The sequence below is a fragment of the Chlorocebus sabaeus genome, chromosome 15, assembly GCF_047675955.1.
Source record: "Chlorocebus sabaeus isolate Y175 chromosome 15, mChlSab1.0.hap1, whole genome shotgun sequence".
NCBI classification, from domain to species: Eukaryota; Metazoa; Chordata; class Mammalia; order Primates; family Cercopithecidae; genus Chlorocebus; species Chlorocebus sabaeus.
Window position 1 is genome coordinate 69,006,388 of NC_132918.1, and position 21,672 is coordinate 69,028,059.

Below are 21,672 nucleotides of genomic sequence, written 5' to 3' on the forward strand. Positions count from 1 at the left end.
ATTTGGGGTATACAGGTACTGACCACCAAATTATTATTTCTGTGTATTTGAAAATTTTCATAATGTGTTGGGGGAAAATGTGGTTACTCTGCGGAGGCCAGCGAGGAGATGGGGATGGATGAAAGGAGACCTTCCCCCACCCTTTTTTTTTTTTTTTTTTGAGACAGAGTCTCACTCTGTCTCTCAGGCTGGAGTGCAGTGACATGATCTCGGCTCATTGCAACCTCTGCCTTCCAGGTTCAAGCGATTCTCCTGCCTCAGCTTCTAGAGTAGCTGGGATTACAGGCATGTGCCACCACGCCCAGCTAATTTGTTTGTATTTTTAGTGGAGACGGGGTTTTGCCAAGTTGGCCAGGCTGGTCTCAAACGCCTGACCTCAACTAGTCCACCTACCTTGGCCTCCCAAACTGCTGTGATTACAGGCTTCAGCCACCGCCCCTGACGAGATCTTCCCTTTACTCTATATATTTCCAAATTGTTTCATTAATTTTTAAAAGCATGTACTATTTTTTATAAAAAGTGATTTTCATTTAAGAACTTAATAAAATGTAACATAAGATACAATCTTGCCCTTGTGGAGTTTATGATGTGATGAGAAATTGAAGATGCGTGCATACCTTTCATCATATTGTTGTTGCCAACAACAGTATGTGGCATTGCTTAACAGTGCTCATGAATCCATGACCCACGATGGACGGCCAAATGTGCTTTGTCCCTGCTCTGTCACCAACTGCGGTTGTGGCATGAGCCTCAGTTCCACAGACAGTATAACAAGGGGATTGATTTGGGTGTCCTGGGGTCACTTTTAACACTGCCCTGAGATATTCCAAGAAGATGTTTTTATGAATGGTGTCAGTAATGTTTGAAGAGGTCAGCAGAGGAAAACCACTGAGCACAGGAGATATTTTACATTTACATTTAAAAAATAAATATAATTGTTTGGAAGTCAAAACCAAGGTAGGATTATGCTTTGGGATTGCTGTGGAAAGGAATTCTTTGTGCTCTGCCAGCAGAGGAAAATGTACATCACTCTGTACTCTCCATATGAGCGACTGAGGGCAACACTCGAAACAGTTTGCAAACAGGACCCGCCACCTGCGCGTGTGAATAAAGTTTTATTGGAACACAACTATGCTTATTTGTGTATTTTCTATGTCTGCTTTTGGCAGAAGGTGGCAGAACAAAATTGTTATGACAGGGACTCTCTGACCCATGAAAACTGAAGTATTTATACTCTGGCCTTTTACAGAAAAGGTTTGCCGACTGCTGCTGTCATCAGGATTTTCTTGTTTTCAGTTTACTTTGCCGAATGTCCCTGTAATTGACAGTGCTAACCTCAGCCCATCACTAGCATGAAGGATGAGGAGGGTGTGGGGAAGCTGAGTGGCCCTGAGCCTAGACGCCTTGAACCCTCTCTGATTCTTACCATACACAGTCTCTTAAATCTCCAAGCAGAACCTTGAAGTTCATGTTCTCTCACGTGCCTGTAGTGGCTGCAGTCATCTCCAGGCAGCTCTGTAAATGAACTGAACGCATGTCTGAACCAGCTCCTCATGTTTACTTGGATGTGGCCAAACTAGGACACCTTCACAGGTGAATGTGTCTGCTGGAGAATGACTCCACGGGGGACCAGCATTGAACAGAAAACATCAAGACAGAAGCAGAACGCAGCTGAAGGCCTTTCTCAGGCATACAGAAGTGGTCTGCTGGTTCATTTTCACCCGTTCCCTCCTTCTTTTATCCCCCATTTTAAGAGCTTTCTCCAATTTGCTGCTTTTGTGATGATGGGGGCTTTGAAAAGCATGGAAATTGTCTCTGTGGCTGGCAATTCCACCAGGGATCTGTGACCTGGTGTGCCAACAGAGGGTATGAAGTACAGAGAACAGGCTGCCGGAGCACTGTGGGCCATGCACATTTGGGCAGCTGGACAGGCACAAAGGAACTGCCTGGCCCACAAGACCCCTGCCCAAGATGCAGAGAGGGCTGTGACAACTATTGCCCATCCCTGAATTGTTCACCGCTAAGACAGTCACACAGGGCTGTCTTTGGAAAATAGATGTTAGGGAAGACCAATGGCCCATCTTCCAAATTAGTCCCTTTAAAATCAGAATAAAACTTAGCTGTTGGTCCTGTGTGCTGCGCGTGGAAAATGAGGGTTGTTACAGCTGCAGAGCCTTGGGGCAGATGTTCTTCATTTTGTTTCCATTTTTATGGTCCTGTTTTCCCTTGAAGCTCTTTCAGAGTTTCAGTTCAGTCCGCAGAGTCAGCAGGGAAACCATAAAGAGGTATTTGGATAAAGGTGCAACTTCTGATGGAAGTAGAGCTTGCAGGAGAGCGGCTGCCTCCTCAGTTCTTAAGCTTGGAGGTGCATCGTGGGTGTTGTCAGCAACTTCTGTCGAGGGTAATAAACAGAGGAGGTTATCCACTGGGGAAAATACAAACTCCAAGAAACAGAAGGTGCTCTTTTTTGGATGCTTTCTTTTTCTTTACATTGACGAGTGTATGATTTCGATTGCTGATAAGAAATCGAGCATTGATTTCTTATCAGAGCCTGCAAAGGCAGAATTGTGAAATAAATTAAATTTGACTTTGATTCAACAAAGATTCACTGAGTAGAGTGCAAGGCAGTAGACACTATAGGATATGAAGATGACAAAAATATAACTCCTGTCCTCAGACAGGATACACCAAATAAGGGGTGTGGGGCAGACACCAGAGGAGTGACAAGAGCTGTGAGAGAGCATGCCTGGGGCATGCTAAGGGGTTCAAAGAAGAGAGGGTGCACAATCAAGGTGGGAGGGTGGTGGTGCGGAGAGAGTGGAATGGACTAGCGGGGATGGACTTCAGGGGAAGGTTTATTAGTTAGCTATTGTCACAATTATGCTGCGCTGCACACCGCCCCCAGACTCATTCATGTGTCTGTGGGTTGGCCTGGGGCTGGTTGATGTAGGCTGCTTGGCTGGGCGATCTAGGCTGGCTTGGCTGGGCAGCTCTGCTTCACGCTGAGGGCACTGCTGGGCTTGGCTCCTCACTGTGTGAGGCCCAGGTCTGTTCCACATCTGTTCATCTGGGCCGGTCTCTGCGCGATGCAAAGACAAACTCAACAACGGCAAGGCACGTCCCAAACCTTGGGTGTGTCACTTCTGCTGACACTCATTGACTAAGTCACATGACCAAGTCCGAAGTCAGGGATGGGGAAGCCGACTCCACCTCTAGTGGGAGGAACTGCAAAATCACATGACAAAGCAGAGAGGGTAAGGAACTGGGGCCAGCAGTTCTGTCTGCCATGAAACGGTCTGCCAGGCAACAGGAGCCATAAGCCCAACAGCACAGAAGATGTGAGTCACGTTAGGAAAACAGTGAGCAGCTCTGTCTGACAACAGCATTACAGGAGTGCTAGTACCACAAGATACTCACACAGAAAAACAAGGGGGTGGGGGTATAGTTTTTTAATGTGGGGAAATGCTATATGTGAGGATCTCTTGGAATTTTCCAATGTGCACTGGCATAGAAAAGGCTCTGACAAGTCCTTCAGTAAATAAACCAGTTTTGCTTTCTTTAACTCGATGTTTCCTAAGCTCATTTGGCCCCGAATCCTGTAATGCTCACTGAAATTGGACAGAACTCCCTTTGAGACGTGCTGGACCAGACGATAGGATGCACACATGGAGACAGGAAAAGGAAATGAGCTTGGACCCTATCATATGGTTCTGTGTAACAAGATAAAGAGATTACACTTAATTTCTTTCCTTTTCTTTTTGGCAGGATCTCGCTTTGTCACCCAGGCTGGAGTGCAGTGGCATGATCTTGGCTCATTGAAGCCTCAGCCTCCGGGATCAAGTGATCCTCCCACCTCATCTTGAGTATATGGGACCATAGGCACATGCCACTATACCTGGCTCATTTTTTAATTTTTATGTAGAGACAAGGTCTCATCATGTTGCCCAGACTAGTCTCAAACTCCGGGGCTCAAGCAATCTTCCCACCTCAGCCCCACAAAGTGTTAGAATTATGGCTGTGAGCCACTGCATCCGGCCCCTAATTTCTTAGGCAGTGAGAAACCCTGAGAGTAAGAGAATAACCTAATGGAAAGAACTTTTTACCTACTCTGGCCCTTGGCTTACAAAAGTTTTCTGCAAACATTAATAAGGGTTTGTGAGAACTAAAATCTTACTTATTAATAAGTCATGGCCTAAAATTATTTTCCCAAACTTTAGTCGTTTGTGTGTTATGGTCTTGATTCTGTATATCACCTGTACTATTAATTTTTTAAATTGGCTCACTTTTGATTTAAATATATTTTAAAGGGGAACTTTGGTCTAAAACCACTACTGTCCACAGATTGATGCTCTTCCCTTTAGGGTGTGAAGCCTGATTCTCCTCTTGAGTGTGGGCTAGACTTCACAGTAGTGACTCACTGCTAGAGAATTGAATGAAGTAAAAGCAGTGACCTTGTGAGATTTCAGAAACTAGATCATACAAGGCACGATAACTTCTCTCTTGCTGTCTTGAATCACTCCCTCTGGGGAAAGCCGGTTGCTACATTATGAACAGCTCTACAGAGGGGCTCATGTAATGAAGAACTGAGACCTCCAGACAACAGCCCTGTGAATCAGCCATCTTGGAAGACAATCCCCCAACCTCAGACAAACCTTCAAATAACTGCGGTTCTAGTTGCAATTTAACTGCAACCTTAGGAGAGACTCAAAGCCAGAACCACCCAGCTAAGTCACTCCCAGGTTTCTGACCCTCAGAGACTGGTCGGTATAATGTCTTAGTCTGCCTGAGCTGCTATAACAAAAATACCACAATCTGGATGGCTTACAAACAATGGAAATTGATTTCTCACAGTTCTTGAGGCTGGGAAGTCCAAGATCAAGGTGCTGGCAGATCCAGCAAATGTGAGGGCCTGATTTCTAGACCACTGTTTTTTTGTTTTTGTTTTTGTTTTTTTGCTATAACCTCCTATCACAGAAGGGGCAAGGGATGTCTCTGGGGCATCCTTTATAAGGGCACTAGTGCCTTTCATGAGGGCTCTGCCTTCATAACCTAATCACCTCTCAAAGGTCTCACCTAATATTATCACCTTGGGATTCATATTTCAACATATGACTTTTGGGGGGAAATAAACATTCAGTACATGGTAAGTAACAAATGCTTATTATTTTAAGCTGCTAAGTTTTGGAGTTATTTGTTATGCAGCAATAGATAACTAATACACAACCATTTATGGAAAGCCAGTACCACATGCTATAAATAGAAAATACTCTGAAAGTAAATAAGATAAAACCTAAACAATGTCATTGAATTTTGGCTAGATACTCTTGATTACCAAGACTCTGAACCTGGACCAACCCTCTCTTAAAAACAAAGATGGTTATGTGTTTGAAATGGTGGACAACTGCTCAGCAATGAAAAGACACAAACTACTGATATATGCAACAATGTGGGTGAATCTCAGAAATGAACTGAAAGAAGCCAAACTCAAAAAGACCACATATTGTAGGATTCAATTTACATGAAAATTGAAGGCAAATACATAGAGATAGAAAGCAGATCCACGGTTGCCTGGGGATAGAGTAGAACTCTAGATTGACTGTTTGTGTGTACAAGAGAAATTGAGAACACTTTTTGGGATAATTGAAGTATTCTAAAACTGGATTGTAGTGATGGCTGTACAACTGTATATATTTACTAAAACTCAGCAAATTATATATTTAAATTGGGTAAATATTATGGCATATAAATTATACCTCAATAAAGTTGTCAAAAATTTAAAAGAGCCGGACATGGTGGCTCATGCCTATAATTCCAGCACTTTGGGAGGCCAAGGCAGGAGGGTCACTTGAGCACAAGAGTTCAAGACCAGCCTGGGCTACGTAGGAGTCTGTCTCTACAACAAATAAAAATAAATTAGCCAGGCTTGGCTCCTAAGCTACTAGGGAGGCTGGGGTAGAAGGGTCACTTGAGCCCAGGAGGTCAAGTTTGCAGTAAGCCATGATTGCTCCACTGCACTCCAGCCTGGGCAAGACCCTGTCTAAAAAAAAAAAAAAAAAGTAGAAAGTAAAATATTTTTTAAAATGACATTTATTTTGACTACTTGAGTCTAAGCTAACACATGCCTAAAATCAACATGTCATATACTGCCAGTGACAGGCTTATTAGGCTTTGGGAATCCCTGGCCCAGAATGTCCACTCCTGCTAGTATGCTCTGTGTCTGAGCCAGACCTCAAAGCCAGAAGACAAGGGGGTTTGTGGTGATATAAAACTTCTAGAGCCAGTCATTGACTGCCATTGTGTTTCTGACACACAGGTCCCAGAAAATACCCTATTTCCAGCTCTGCTGAGGACTCTATTGGCAAATAGCCTTTCTTCTTGGCAGTTTCTCAAAAAGCCCTTTTGAAGTCAGAGTAGATGCTATGTTAAGTGTCTGTGGACTATTTTGAACAGCAGACTTCTCCTTAGAAAAAAAAAAAGAAAAATCATTCACTTTAGTGCTTGTGATAGATTTTATTAATGTCCCAAATTTATCACCCCTCCCTGTGCCCATGCTGTTTGCCATGTGACTTTGTAGTTCTTTTCACTAAAGGGGTGAGTCTATTTCCCTGCTTTTTGACTTTAGGCTGGGTCACATGACTTGTTTTAGCCAGTGGAATGTAAGCAAGACGTGGCAAAGCCTTCAAAAGCATGAATGGAGTTGGGTTCGCCCTCATGTTCTTGGTGGACCAACAAGATGTGCTGAGGGAGTGAATGTATTGGTGGAAACTAACAATGAGTCTCAGGTTTCAGGATTGAGCATCTAGGTGGACAGTGCTGCCACTTACTCAGATGGGAAGGACTTGGGGAGCAGTGAGATTTGTGTGTGGAGACATGAGAGGGTTAAGGGAGAGTCCAGATTATGGTTGGAACAAGGAACCATCAAAATGTGAAATGTTACCATATTTGCAAATTAGTCTGCCACAGTTTTTTATGTGCTTACAGAAGGCACAAAATCCTGAGTGAGAGACAAACTGCAGTTTATTACTTCCAGGACTAACAGTCGCCAGGATATCTGTGTTTGTCCTCAGAACCATTTTACATCTTAGAGGAAGCAAGTTCACTGACTTCTAAGTCCACTGCTGTCACCCACTGGTAGCTTCCTGTTTTTCTGTCGGTCCACTTCCACAACACAAATCAGATCACATCTCACCCCAGTTTTTGCCTCTCCCAGGTAAGTCCTCTAGCTTTCTCTTTTTTTCCAGTACACACCAAGGGAAGTCACCTCTTCTCAGAGTTCTTTCCCTATCACTTTCTGAGAAATGCCATTCTTGACCAATCTACCACAGTGCCAGCTTTTTTCCTTTGTGGCACCTGCTGCATGTTTTAATTTGTTTGTTATTTACTCAGTTGCTTGTTTATTATCATACCCTCACCTGAGACCGTTTTCTGATGCTATAACAGAATACCATAAACAGAGTAATTTATAAAGAAAATGAATATATTTATCACAGTTCTAGAGGCTGGGAAGTCCAAGAGCATGGTTCCAGCATCTGGTGAGGGCCTTCTTGTTGTGTCATAACATGGTGGAGGGCATCACATGACAAGAAGACAAGAGTGTGCATGCCAGCTCAGACCTCTTCTCCTCTTCTTATAAAGCTATCAGTTTTATCCTGGGGACTCCAGTCTGGTGACCTTGTCTTATCCTAATAAACTCCCCTAGGCCCCACCTCCAATCAACATATGGATTTGGGGATTAAGCTTCAAACACATGAGATTTAGGGGACACAGGCAAACCATAGCATTCCACCCCTGGCTTCCAAAATTTATGTCCTTCTCACACACAAAGTACATTAACTCCGTTTCAATAGCCCCGAGGTCTTAACTTGTTCCAGCACCAACTCAAAAGTTCAAAGTCTGGCATCTCATGTGAATCATATATGGGTGAGACTTAAAGCATGATTCATCTTAAGATAAAGTCCCCTTTAGCTGTGGACACGTAAAAGTAAACAAGTTATCTACTTTCAAAATAGAATGGTGAGGCAGGCATAAGATAGACAGTTCTATTCCAAAATGGGGAAAGAGGCAAGAAAACAGGGTAACTGATCCTGAGGAAGCCCAAAACACAAATGGGAAAAACAACATTAAGTCTTAAAGCTGGAGAATATTCTCTCTTGAATCCATGTCCTGCATTCTGGGCACACTGGTGTGGGGATTGAGTCCCCAAAACCTTGGGCAACAGTGCTACCCTCACAGCATTGCTGGGCTCTGCTCACACTTCAGTCCTTGAGGGTTGGAGTTGGGTGCCTGTGACTTTCTCAGGCTGAAACTACACACTGTTGGTTCTACGGATCTGTTCTTGGCAGCAGTCCCACTTCCATGGCTCCATTAGGTATTACCCCACCAGGACTCTGTGGTGACCATGCTTCCACTACTCCACTAGGCATTGCCTTAGTGGGGACTCTCTGTAGCATCTCTGACCTCACAGTTCTGCTTGGCATTACCTGAGTAGGGATTCTGTGGTGGTCCTGCCCTGCAACAAGTCTGCCTGGGCAGCCAGACTGTTCATGACATCCTTTGAAATCTACACGGAGGAAGTTATGCCCCACAGCTCTTGCGTTGTGTGTGCCTGCAGAATTAGCACGATGTGGATATTACCAAAGTTTCTGACTTGTGCCTTCTGGAAGTGTGGGTCTAGTCACACCTGGACCTGCTTGAGCCATGGCTGGGGTGGTCAAGGAGCACCAGAATGTGCTCACACTTCAGTCCTTGAGGGTTGGAGTTGGGTGCCTGTGGCTTTCTCAGGCTGGAACTGCATACTGTTGGTTCTGTGGATCTGAAGCACAGATCTGAGGCAGCCCTAGGCAGGAAGCCTATGGAGGGTACCCTGGGTCAGCCCCCCAAAACCATTCTCATCTCCTAGAGCTCTGGGCCTGTGATAGGAGGAGCAGCCTCAAAGGTCTCTGAAATGCCTTTGGAGTCATTCTTTTCCTATCTCGATGAATAGCCTCCGGCTCCTTTCTATTTGCACTGATCTCTACTCTTCATGTGGCCAGGCTGCACATTTTCCAAATTTTTCTCACTCTGTTTCCTCTCATATCTTACAATAAACATTAAAAGTAGCCATGCAGTAGCCTGAGGGCTTTGCTGCTTAGAATGTTTCTCCGACCAGATAGCCTAGTTCATTGTTCTTAAGTTCCATGTTCTCTAAGGCCCTTGGGTATGGACATAGTTCAGCCAGCTTCTTTGCCACAATGTCATAAGAATGACCTTTACTCCAATTCCAATATCTTATTCTGCCATTGTATCTGAGGCTTCATCAGAGTGGCCTCTACTGTCCGTATTTCCACTAACGTTCTGGTCACACCACTTCACTCTAAGAAGTTGCAGACTTTCCCTAGTCTTCTCTTCTTTTGAACCCTCACCAGAATCACCCTTAATGTTCCATTTATGGCAATACAGCCTTTTTCCAGCATTTGCTTCAAAACTGTTCCAGCGTCTTCCCAGTTCCAAAGCTACTTCTACATTCTCAAATATTCATTATTACCAAGAGTCCCACTTCTCCATGCCAGTTTTCTGTCTTAGTCTGGTTTATGTTGCTATAACCATACATGAGACTGAGTAATTTAGAAAGGAAGAAATGTACTTCTCACAGTTCCAGAGACTGGGAAGTCTGAGAGTATTTGGCGAGGGCCTTTGTGCTGCACGATTACATGGTGGAGGGGATCACGTGGCAGGAGTGCAAAAGCGCATGCGAGTCAGCTCACTCAGCTCTCTCCTCCTCTTCTTACGAAGTCACCAGTTCCATCACAGCGGCTCCACACTGATGACCTTATCCAAACGCAATTAGCTCCCAAAAGCCCCACCTCCAGTCAACATATGGATTTCGAGATTGAGTTTCCAACATGCAAAATTTAGGGGACATATCAAATCATAGCAACCCCACTGGAAGATGGTTCCCTGAAGATGGAGAACTCTGTGTGGTTCACTCAAATCTTAGTCCAGCACCTGGCATGTGGAAGTTTCTAAATAAATATTTGTGGAATCCAAAATTATATTTTCCAAAGAGCAGCTTGTGTTTTAAAGCCCTATACTAGCTGGCATTTTGGTAGCTGGCATTTTGGTAGGATAAATTCTACCAATTACAAATGTCTTGGGAAAGATATATTTTAATAATTTCCTGTGATCTTAGTATTTTTTTAGGGCTTACTCAAGAAAGCATTGTATACAGGTCAGATGGCTTTTTGATGGTTTTCTTGTTTTTTTACACAAAATGATAAATGCTCTAATGAAGCTTTAAAAGCTACAAAATTAAATACAGGGATTTTTTCCAGGAGCTGTTGAAATACACAGTTGCTCTTAAATTTCCTCAACCCTCTGAGCCAACAGCTATAGGGTAAAGGCTTTATTAGTGTCATTAGTGTTAGGAAAATCATTTGGGGTTTGAGTGTTCATAAAAACATTTCATTTTTAAATAATACTGAATATTCCCCAAATTACACAAATTCTGGCAGAGCTCTTGCACACTGCTGACAAGAATGAATACACGAGATGTTGGATTATGACACAAAATACTCTTTTGGAAGCAATTTCTTTTAGTGTCTGATGTGCTCTCAGAAGTAACTCTTACATGTGTTGACCTGTTTCTTCAATGCCTCATGTGACAGTTAAGATGCTCAAGAAAGGATGCTCCAATGAACTTCATCAGATGTTAGAATATGAGTCTATGGAGGCTACTGTGAAAGCTTTTGCTTTTCTGATAAAAGAGATGGATGTAATGGGTACATCTTGTGTTTTGTTTTTTTTTTAATTTTATTTATTTATTTTATTTGTTTATTTTTTTGAGACAGAGTCTCACTCTGTTGCCTAGGTTGGAGTGCAGTGGCGCCATCTTGGCTCACTGCAACCTCCACCTCCTAGGTTCAAGCGATTCTCCTGCCTCAGCCTCCTGAGTAGCTGGGATTACAGGTGCCTGCCACCATGCCTGGCTGATTTTTGTGTTTTTAGTAGAGACGAGGTTTCACCATGTTGGCCAGGCTGGTCTCAAACTCTTGACTTCAAGTGATCTACCCACCTCAGCCTCCCAAAGTCCTGGGATTACAGGAGTGAGCCAGCATGCCTAGCTTGGGCACAGTTTTTTTTTTCTTCATTCCTTCGTCTGCTTTTGAAGATGGATGTAATGGTACAAACTCTGGTGGTCTTTTTGCAACCATGGAGGAAAGCCCAGAGAAATCTCAGTGTTACTAATGGTGTTAGTTTAAGTCCTTCAGGAAGCAAATGCCTAGATAAGAGTAAATGGGCAAAGATCTTATTAGGGGATATGCCTGTGTAAGGGAAAATAGGGAAGGGGCCAAATAAGACTAGGAGAGCCACCAGATTTTGATGACATCTTACTCCATCTCTAACTGAAGAAGAGAGGGAGAGAAGATTGGGTGAAGGCATCTTAGACTGCTCTACAGTCTAAGGCAAGTTCAGCAAAGCCATCCAGGAGTCTTCAAGCCAAATGTGGCTGTCTGAGGAGTCCCAGGTCTTCCAGGAGTGGATTGATCTTGGCATCCCTGCCGCATAAGCCATTGGTTGGGAGCCACCCATGGAATGCATGGCTTTTGCACAAACATTGCAATAGATTTTAAAGTGCAATGGCTGACACCCTTGGTCAGCTGGGTGTCTGTGAGGCCACAACACCATTACTGAACCACAGCCAAAAACCGAATTCCTCTGGACTACTTGCTATCCGACAAAAATAAGCTCCTAATTGTCTGTACCCTCGTCCCATTTTCTACAACTTCCTGCTGAACACATTCCTGACAGAAACACCCTTCACGCTCAGTAAGCCCAGCCTCCCACCAATTCAGGTCTCCCTTTTTCTTATCCTCTCTCTTGTCTCTATTCTTCATTTTCCTCCCACCAATTTCTCATGCAGAGCAGCATATTTCTGTCTCTTTGATACTTGAACTCCTGCCAACACTCAGCCCTCAAGGTCCCACCTTCAACCCCAAGTTGAAGTGGCTTATCACGTTGTTTTTCCAAAACAAACACCATTCTCTCCTTAAGAGGAATTCTGGTGCCAGGTGGTAAGATAAAAATTTCAGGGTCAGGCACAGTGATTCATGCCTGTAATCCCAGCACTTTGGAAGGCTGAGTCAAGAGGATTGTTTGAGGCCAGGAATTCGAGACCCCATCTCTACAAAAAAATAAAAATAAAAGAATTAGCCAGGCATGGTGGTGCATGCCTGTGTTCCCAGCTGCTTGGGAGACTGAGGCAGGAGAATCACTTGAGCCCAGGAGGTCAAGGCTGTGGTGACCTGTCTTGGCCCACTGTACTCTAGCCTGGATGACAGAGTAAGACCCTGTATTAAAAATAAGAGACAATGAGAGGGAAGGAAAGAAGGAAGGAAGGAAGGAAGGAAGGAAAGAAGGAAGGAAGGAAGGAAGGAAGGAAGGAAGGAAGGAAGGAAGGAAGGAAGGAAGGAAGGAAGGGAGGGAACAAAAAAAAGAAAGAAAGAGAAAGAAAGAAAGAGAAAGAAAGAAAGAAAGAAAGAAAGAAAGAAAGAAAGAAAGAAAGAAAGAAAGAAAGAAAGAAAGACAGGGGAGAGGAGGGGGGAGGTGGGGGGGAGGGGAGGGAAGGTGGGGAGGAGAGGGAAGGGGAGGAAGGCGGTGGCTTACACCTGTAATCCCAGCCCTTTGGAAGGCAGAGGAGGGCGGATCACCTGAGGTCAGCAGTTCGAGACCACCTTGACCAACATCATGAAATCCCGTCTCTACTAAAAATACAAAAACTAGCTAGGCATGATGGTGGCTGCCTGTAATCCCAGCTACTTAGGAGGCTGAGGCAGGAGAATTGCTTGAACTGGGAGACGGAGTTCGCAGTGAGCTGAGATCGTGCCATTGCACCCAAGCCTGGGCAACAAGAAAGAAACTCCATCTCAAAAAAAAAAGAGAGAAAGAGAAAGAAAGAATTTCAGCTCATTGTGCACGTGCACACACATACCCATGTGCACTACAATTTTTCTCTGGGGTAGGTGACTTATCAACCTCCCTAACTTGTGAACTACCTTAGAACTAAGACCGTGCCTCTTTTTGTGTAACTCAATTTTATTATTAATTATTTCAAACATACAGCAAACTATCAATAATGATACAATACTCAAAAACACACCACAGGGATTTAACAATGCTAGCATTTTACCGTATTTGCTTTGAGTTTTATTTTAAGGAACAATTTATACCAAATGGTGATAGCTACAATAATGCTAACATAGAGTATTGAACACATGCCAGCTGCTGTTCTAAATGCTTCATACGTATTAACCCCTTTTAAACCTCACAAAATTGTGAAGTAGATATTAATGTTGGCTCCATTAACAGGCAAGGAACCTGGAGCACAGAGATGTTAAGTAACTTGCCCAAAATCATGCAGCTAATGAGTTTTGGGTTTGTTTTTTTTTTTTTTTTTTTGGAGGGGGTGGGGACAGACTTTTACTCTGTCACACAGTCTGGAGTGTGATGGTGCAATCACAGCTCACTGCAACCTCGACCTCCAGGGCTCAAGCAATCCTCCTGCCTCAGCCTCTCAAGTAGCTGGGACTGCAGGTGCCCACCACCACACTTGGCTAATTTATGCATTTTTATAGAGATGGGTCTCACTGTATTGCCCAACTGGTCTCAAACTCCTTGGCTCAAGCAATCCTCCTGTCTCCACTTCCCAAAGTGCTGGGATTACAGGCATGAGCCACTAGGTCTGGCCTAAAATATCTTTAATTTCCCTTGTCTTGTGGCTTTCTACCAAGAAGAGGCCTAGATCTTTCTTTTATTAGTTTTCTATCATTGCATAACAACTTATCCCAACACAAAATGGCTTAAAACAATAAGGATTCAGGGAGCTGGTGCCATCAGGAGGTCCACTCACTTCGGTGTCTGGCAGTTGTTGCTGGCTGTGGCCTGGGCCCCCAGCCTGGGCTTCCCTCTGACACGATGGCTGGGTTTCAAGGACAAGTGACCAGAGAGACAGAGAGTCAAGCAGAAGCCGAGTTGCTTTCATGACCTCAGAAGTCACATAGTATCACTTCCACCGCATCTGATGGGTCAAGGCAGTTACAAAAGTTGGCCTGGGTTGATGGGGAGGGAGCATAGACCCTGCCTCTCGATGGAGAGGCTTCAGTTTACATCGTGAGGAAAGTGGGTGGGATGGGATATGCACTCAGTCTATCACAGATCCTGACAAACAGGCAGCCTAGCAGGCGCTCTTTCCTGGAGGAGAGTTGATTCTTTCTAACCAATTGGATTCTTCTAGAATGTATGAGAATGGCCTTAACCAATATGTCCACAATGAAAGCAGAGCAGGAGCAAAAGTTACTGTACTTTTTCAACTTTTGTATAGCTAGTACCATGCTTTTTTCTTTACTTGTTCAAATAGTATCAGCCCTTAAAACATGGAATATACAAGCAGGCTTAAAAATCTAGCCAAGTGACCAGAGGCGGTGGCTCACGCCTGTAATCCCAGCACTTGGGAGGCTGAGGGAGGTGGATCATTTGAGGCAGGAGTTCGAGACCAGTCTGGCCAACGTGGTGAAGCCCCGTCTCGACTAAAAATACAAAAAAGTAGCCGGGCGTAGTGGTACTTGCCTGTAATCCTAGCTACTCAGGAGGCTGAGGCAGGAGAATTGCTTGAACCCGGGAGGCAGAGGTTGCAGTGAGCCAAGATTGCACCACTGCACTCCAGCCTGGGCGATGAGAAGGAAAAAAAAAAAAAAAAAAATCTAGCCAAGTCTCTTTTTCTTAACATTTAGCGTGTTTTTCCCTCCAGTGACAGGGGTCATGGCCTCTCCTGCTTCACTTTGTCTCGTGAACCCATAACCTATAGGCCAGTCAGGGCCCTGAACCCATAACCAATAGGCCAGTATTGGCACCAGGTTCATCCACAGTTTCATCAATAAACTCCTGTAACTCAGAGCAGATTTGACAAAGGTCAGGAGTGCTACGCTATCCCTGCATATGTGTAGACAGACCTATTGTCTGGCTAGTTTATATTCCTGGGATGAAGCACATGTAACTCATACCTTGAAGAAATAAAGGCAATATCCTATTTGACAGTTCAAAAGACTTATTCTCCTTGTCCTGATAGAAAATATCTACTTCCCAGAACTGAGCAAGAAAACGTAATAAAGTGGAAAAGCCTCTTGAAGAAGAGGTTATGACATTTTTGCTTTGAAAGAGAATGGCAGGTCGCTTTTAATGGTCACATCACACACATGGTGTTGTTCTGAGAAAGTGGCGGTAAAAAATCGAGGAAACCCTTAATGTTTTCTTCCGTGTAACCAGAGAAAGTGCTAAGCACACCGAGTTGCAGATTATCACCTGCTAAGGTTTTCAATCTCGTGTATGTGCGCAGAGCACCAAAGCTCACAGCAATTTCCGTCCTATCTGGAGCTGTGCATAGAGTGAGGGGGAGATGGCGCTGTCTATCACAGAGAGCCTCCTTGTTTCTTTGTTATCAAAGAAAATAAGCCTTCTCCCCATTCCCTGTGACCACTTGTTTTCCACTGTCACTACATAAGTAGCTCTGTGGTTTCAGCCATCATTTTCCTAAGGAGTGAGTTATTTAAGTTCTCTAATTTAATCATCCTAAGATTGTCTTCCTACCTCAATTTAATAAAGGAAATTAAAATGTATTTTCTTTTTGTTAGTATCCTCAACTGCTATCTGCTTAAAAATGTGGATATAATTGGCCACTGGAAAGTATGAGAAACAGATCATGTTTACAAAGAAGTGTCTCTCTTTTTAAAAAGCATGTGAATAAAATTTTTAAATCCCCATGAGGAAAAAAAAAAATCTGCCAGAATTTTAAGTTGAAAGAGATTTCATTTCATAGCAAGAACTGGTAATGTAAAATGATCTTTCCAAATATAAACCCACAGCTTCCTGGTAATTGTGTTATTTTTAAGACAAATAAGGTGTTTTTTCTAATTTAGTGTTTTCCAAAAACCCTTTCTGCAGTCTGTCTGGGAGCAATCAATGGAACTAAATTCATGCCACCTGTTCCCATTGGTCTTCAACCCTATGTATCTGGAAAATTACGCTAGTCATCTTTCCCCAGGATGGATGATTCTGAAACCATAAATACTCTTTTTATTTTTGAGTAAGAGACATTAAGATTTTTAAACTACTTGGAAGATTGACAATTCATTTCTTTTTTCATCACGGAAAACATACACTGATGTTTTTAAACAGCCTTATTGAGATATAATTAAAAGAGTATGCAATTTGTTTATTTAATGTATATAATTCACATTTTTTATATATTCACAGAGTTGTGCAACCCCCACCACCATCCACTTTTAGAACATTTTTGTCTCTCAAAAAAAAGGCAACAACAACATCAACAAAAAACCAGCCCTATATCCATTAGTAACCATTCCCATGCCTGCGCTAACTCCCAGGCCTAGGCGCACATTAATCTACTTTATGTCTCTGTTGATTTGTCTTTTATGGACGTTTCATATAAAAGGACTTATACAACATGTGATATTTTGGGACTGGCTTATTTTACTTAGCATAATGTTTTTGGGGCTCATCCAAGTTACAGTCTCTATCAGTACTTCTACTTCATTGCTTTTTATTGACAAATAATATTCAATTATTCAGCTATACCACATTTTCTTTATCTATTCATCAGTTGATAAATGTCTAGATTGATTTCACTTTTTAATTATTATGAATAATGCTGCTACAGGCATTCATGTTCAAGCTTGTGTGTGGACATATGTTTTCCGTTCACTTGGGTGTATACCTATGAGTGGAATTGCTGGGTCATATGGTAATTCTGTATTTAACTTTTTTTGGGAACTACCAGACTGCTTTTCACAGGGCTACACCGTTTTACAATTCCGCTAGCAGTGCATGAGGGTTCCAATTTGTCCATGTACTCACCAATACTTGTTAGAGTCTGTATTTTTTACTGTAGTCATCCTAGTGGGTTTAAAGTGGTATCTCGTACTTTTGACTTGCATTTCCCTAATGACTAATGATATTTAGCATATTTTCGTGTGCTTATTGACATTCTATATCTCTTATTTCGAAAAATGTCTACTCAAATACTTTGCCCAATTTTTTAATTGGGTGTTTTTCTTTGTTTTTTGTTTTTGAGATGGTGTCTCGCTCTGTCACCCAGGCTGGAGTGCAGTGGCACAATCTTGGCTCACTGCATCCTCCACCTCCTGGACTCAAGCAATTCTCCTGCCTCAGCCTCCCAAGTACTTGGGACTACAGGTGCCCGCCACCACGCCCAGTTAATTTTTTTTTTGGGAATTTTGTTGTGGAGACGGGATTTCACTGTGTTAGCCAGGATGGTCTCGATCTCCTGACCTCATGATCCGTCTGCCTAGGCCTCCCACAGTGCTGGGATTACAGGTGTGAGCCACCACGCCTGGTTCATTGGGTTGTTTTTTAATTCTCAAGAGTTTTTTATACAATATGGAAGCACATCCTTTATCAGATATATGATTTGCAAATATTTTCCCTCATTCTGTAGGTTGGCATTTCACTTTCTTGATAACATCCTTCCATGCATAAAAGTGTTTAATTTTGATGTTGTCCAATTTTATCTGTTTTCTTTTGTTTCTTATAATTCGGGTACTATATCTAAGAAATCTCTTCTAAGAGTTTTATGGTTTTGTTTTTTTGATTTTTTTGTTTGTTTTCAGTTGCAGTCTCACTCTGTCTCCCAGGCTGGAATGCAATGGTGCGATCCCGGCTCACTGCAATCTCCGCCTCCCGGGTTCAAGCAATTCTCCTGCCTCAGCCTCCTGAGTAGCTGGCATTACAGGCGCCTGACACCACGCCCGGCTAATTTTTGTGTTTTTAGTAGAGATGGGGTTTCAACATGTTGGTCAGGCTCATCTTGAACTCCAGATCTCAGATGATCCGCCCTCCTCGGCCTCCAAAAGTGCTGGGATTACAGGCATGAGCCACTGCGCCCAGTGAGTTTTATAGTTTTAACTCTTGCATTTAGCTCTCCAACCCATTTGGAGTAAATGTTTGCATATGATATGCAATGCATTCTTTTACATAAGGATATCCAGTTGTTCCAGCACCATTTGTTGAAAAGATTATTCTTTTTCCACTGAATTGTTCTGGCACCCTTGTAGAAAACTAACTGATGATAAAAGTAAAGCTTTATTTCTAGATTCTCAATTCTATTCCATTAACTTATGTGACTATATCTATGTCAGTACCACACTGTATTGATTACTATAACTTTTTTAAATTTATTTTTTATTCTTTTTTTTTTTCTTGAGACAAAGTCTTGCTGTGTCGCCCAGGCTGGAGTGCAGTTGGCATGGTCACAGTTCACGGCAGCCTCTGCCTTCCTGGCTCAGGTGATCCTCCCACCTCAGCTTCCTGAGTACCTGGGACCACAGGTGCGTGCCACCACACCTGGCTAATTTTTAATTTTTTTATTTTTGGAGAGATGAGGGCCACCCTATGTTGCCCGGTATGGTCTCAAACTCCTGGACTCAAACGATCCTCCCATCTTGGCCTCCAAAGTGCTGGGGTTACAGGCATGAGGCACAGCAACTGCCCTGATCACTGTAACTTTGGTAGCAAGTTTTGAAATCAGGAAACGTGAGTCCTCCAACTTTTATCTTCTTTTCCAAGTTTGTTTTGTCTATTCTGGGTCCCTTGCACTTTCATGAGAATTTTAGAATAAGTTTATCAATTTCTACCACAGACCAGCTGGGATTATGATGGAGACTGTGTTGAATCTATAAATCCATTTGGGGAATGTTGCCATTTTAGTGATATTGAATCTTCCAAATAATGATTTATACCATTCTAATGCATTTATTGAGGACTTTTAAATTTATTTCAACAACATTTTATAGTTTCAGTGTATAAATTGTGTATTTTTGTTAAATTTGTGCCAGACTATTTTATTCTTTTTGATGCTATTATCAATTGAATTATTTTAATTTCCTTTTTGCAATATTTATTTTTAGTGAGTAGAAATAAAATTGACTTTGAATATTCATTTTATATCCTGTTACCTTAATGAACTTGTTTACTAGTTCTAATAGTTTTTTAGTGAATTACTTGGGATTTTTTATATACAAGATCATGTCATCTGTAAAAAGAGGTTGTTTTAATTCTTCCTTTATACTATGGATGCTTTATTCTATTAATAGTGTATATTACATTAATTGATTTCTGACTGTAAACTCACCTTGTATTCCTGGTATAAATCCCACTGCTCATGGTGTATAAACCTCCTTATATGTTGCCGTAGTCTGTTTGCCAGTATTTTATGTTTGTATTTTTGTGAATTTTTGTATTCATAAGGGATGTCGGTCCTTTTTTCTTTTCTTGTAATGTATTTGATTTTGGTATCAGGGTAAATACTAGCCTCAAAGAATGAGTTGGGAAGTGTATCAGTGAAGCCACTTGGATTTGAGTTTTCTTTTACAAGAAGTTTTAAAATTACTAATTTGATCTCTTTCCTGGATATAGGCTGATTCAGATTTTCTACTTCTCTAATCAGTTTCAGTAGTACATGTCTTTCTATGAATTTTCCATCTCATCTAAATTATCTGCTGTTTTTGGTATGCAGCCCGTGGTATGCCCTTATAATCCCTTGTATTTCTGTAAAGTCAGTAGTAGTGTCTCTTCTTTCATTTCTGATTCTAGCAATTTGAGCCTTCTCTCTTTTTCTCTTGGTCTATCTAGCTAAAGCTTTGTCATTTTTGTCCATCTTTCAATAATCAACTTTGGTTTTACTGATTGTCTCTATTGTTTTCCCAGTCTTGATTTTGTTTTATTAATTTCTACTCTAATCTTTATTCTTTTCTTCCTTCTACTTGCTTCAATTTAGTTTGCTCTTCTTTTGCTAGAGTCTTAAGGTAGAAGTTTAGGTTACTGATTGGAGATCTTTCCTGTTTGTTAATATAGGCATTTATAGCTATAAAATTCTCTCTAAGCACTACTTTAGCTGTATCCCATACGTTCTGGTATGCTGTGTCTTTATTTTCACTTAGCTCAAAGTACTTTCTGATTTCCTTTGGATTTCTCTGCCAGCTCAAATTTACTGTTGAGCCCCTTTGTAAATTTTTCATTTCTGTTTGTACTTTCTACGTCTAGAATTTCTATTTGGTTCTTTTTAATAGTTTCTCTTTATTGATACTTTCTTTGTTGTTGTTTTTTGTTTGTTTGTTTTGTTTTGTTTTGTTTTATTGAGACAGGATCTCACTCTGTGGCCCAGGCTGGAGTGTAGTGGCATGATCTCGGCTCACTGCAATCTCTGTCTCCCAGGTTCAAGTGATTCTTCTGCCTCAGACTACCAAGTAGCTAGGATTACAGGTGCCCACTACCACGTCTGGCTAATTTTTGTTTTTAGTACAGAAAGCGTTTCACCATGTTGGCCAGGCTGGTCTTGAATTCCTGACCTCAAGTGATCCGCCTGCCTTGGCCTTCCAAAGTGCTGGGATTATAGGTGTGAGCCACCGTGCCTGACCTTTTCTTTCTTTTGTTTTTATAACTGGCACTTGTGAATATTTTTAGCTATTTTCTTCTAATAAGACATTGCTATCATATCTTCCTTTAGTTTTCTTTCTTTTTTTTTTGAGATGGAGTTTCACTCTGTCGCCCAGGCTGGAGTGCAGTGTCCGGATCTCAGCTCGCTGCAAGCTCCGCCTCCTGGGTTCACACCATTCTCCTACCTCAGCCTCCCGAGTAGCTGGGACTACAGACACCTGCCACCTCGCCCGGCTAGTTTTTTGTATATTTTAGTAGAGACAGGGTTTCACCGGGTTAGCCAGGATGGTCTCGATCTCCTGACCTCGTGATCCACCAGTCTCGGCCTCCCAAAATGCTGGGATTACAGGCTTGAGCCACCGTGCCCGGCCCTTCCTTTAGTTTTCTAAGAAGGATTTTCTTTATTTCTTTGAACATACTTAGAATAGCTGTTTTTATTTTATTTTATTTTATTTTATTTTATTTTATTATTTTATTTTGACAGAGTCTTGCTCTGTCACCCAGGCTGGAGTGCAGTGGCGCAATCTCTGCTTACTGCAACCTCCCCCTCCCGGGTTCACGCCATTCTCCTGCCTCAGCCTCCCAAGTAGTTGGGACTATAGGTGCCCACCACCACGCCTGGCTAATTTTTTAAATTTTTAGTAGAGACGGGGTTTCACCATGTTAGTCAGGATGGTCTCGATCAGAATAGGTGTTTTGAAGCCTTGTCTCCTGGGTCCACTCTCTGGACCGTTCAAAGGCAGTTTCGATTGCTGGCTTTATTTTTTCTCGTGTATGGGTCACACTTCCTTATTTTTTTGTTTTGTTTTGTTTTTGCATGCCTTGCAATTTTTTTGTTGGAAACTGAATATTTTAGGTAATATTTGGTAGCAACTATGGATACTGACGCCAGTATCCATAGGGGTGCTAGGGGTGGTGGTGGTTATTGTTTGCTGGGGTTTATTTATTTGCTTAGTGACTTGACTACAGTAGTCCTGCAGAGTCTGTGTCCCTTTCAGTGTGCAGCCTCTGACATTCAACCTCAGAGTTCTCTGACCTTGTTATTCTCTTTTAGCCTGGCCACTTAGGCTAGGAATCACTTCTGGCAGGTCACTTTCTTATTATTCAGATGTTGTACTTAAGCCTGCTTAGCAGTTAGATGTTTATTGTTGGAAATGTGTGTGGCTTGAA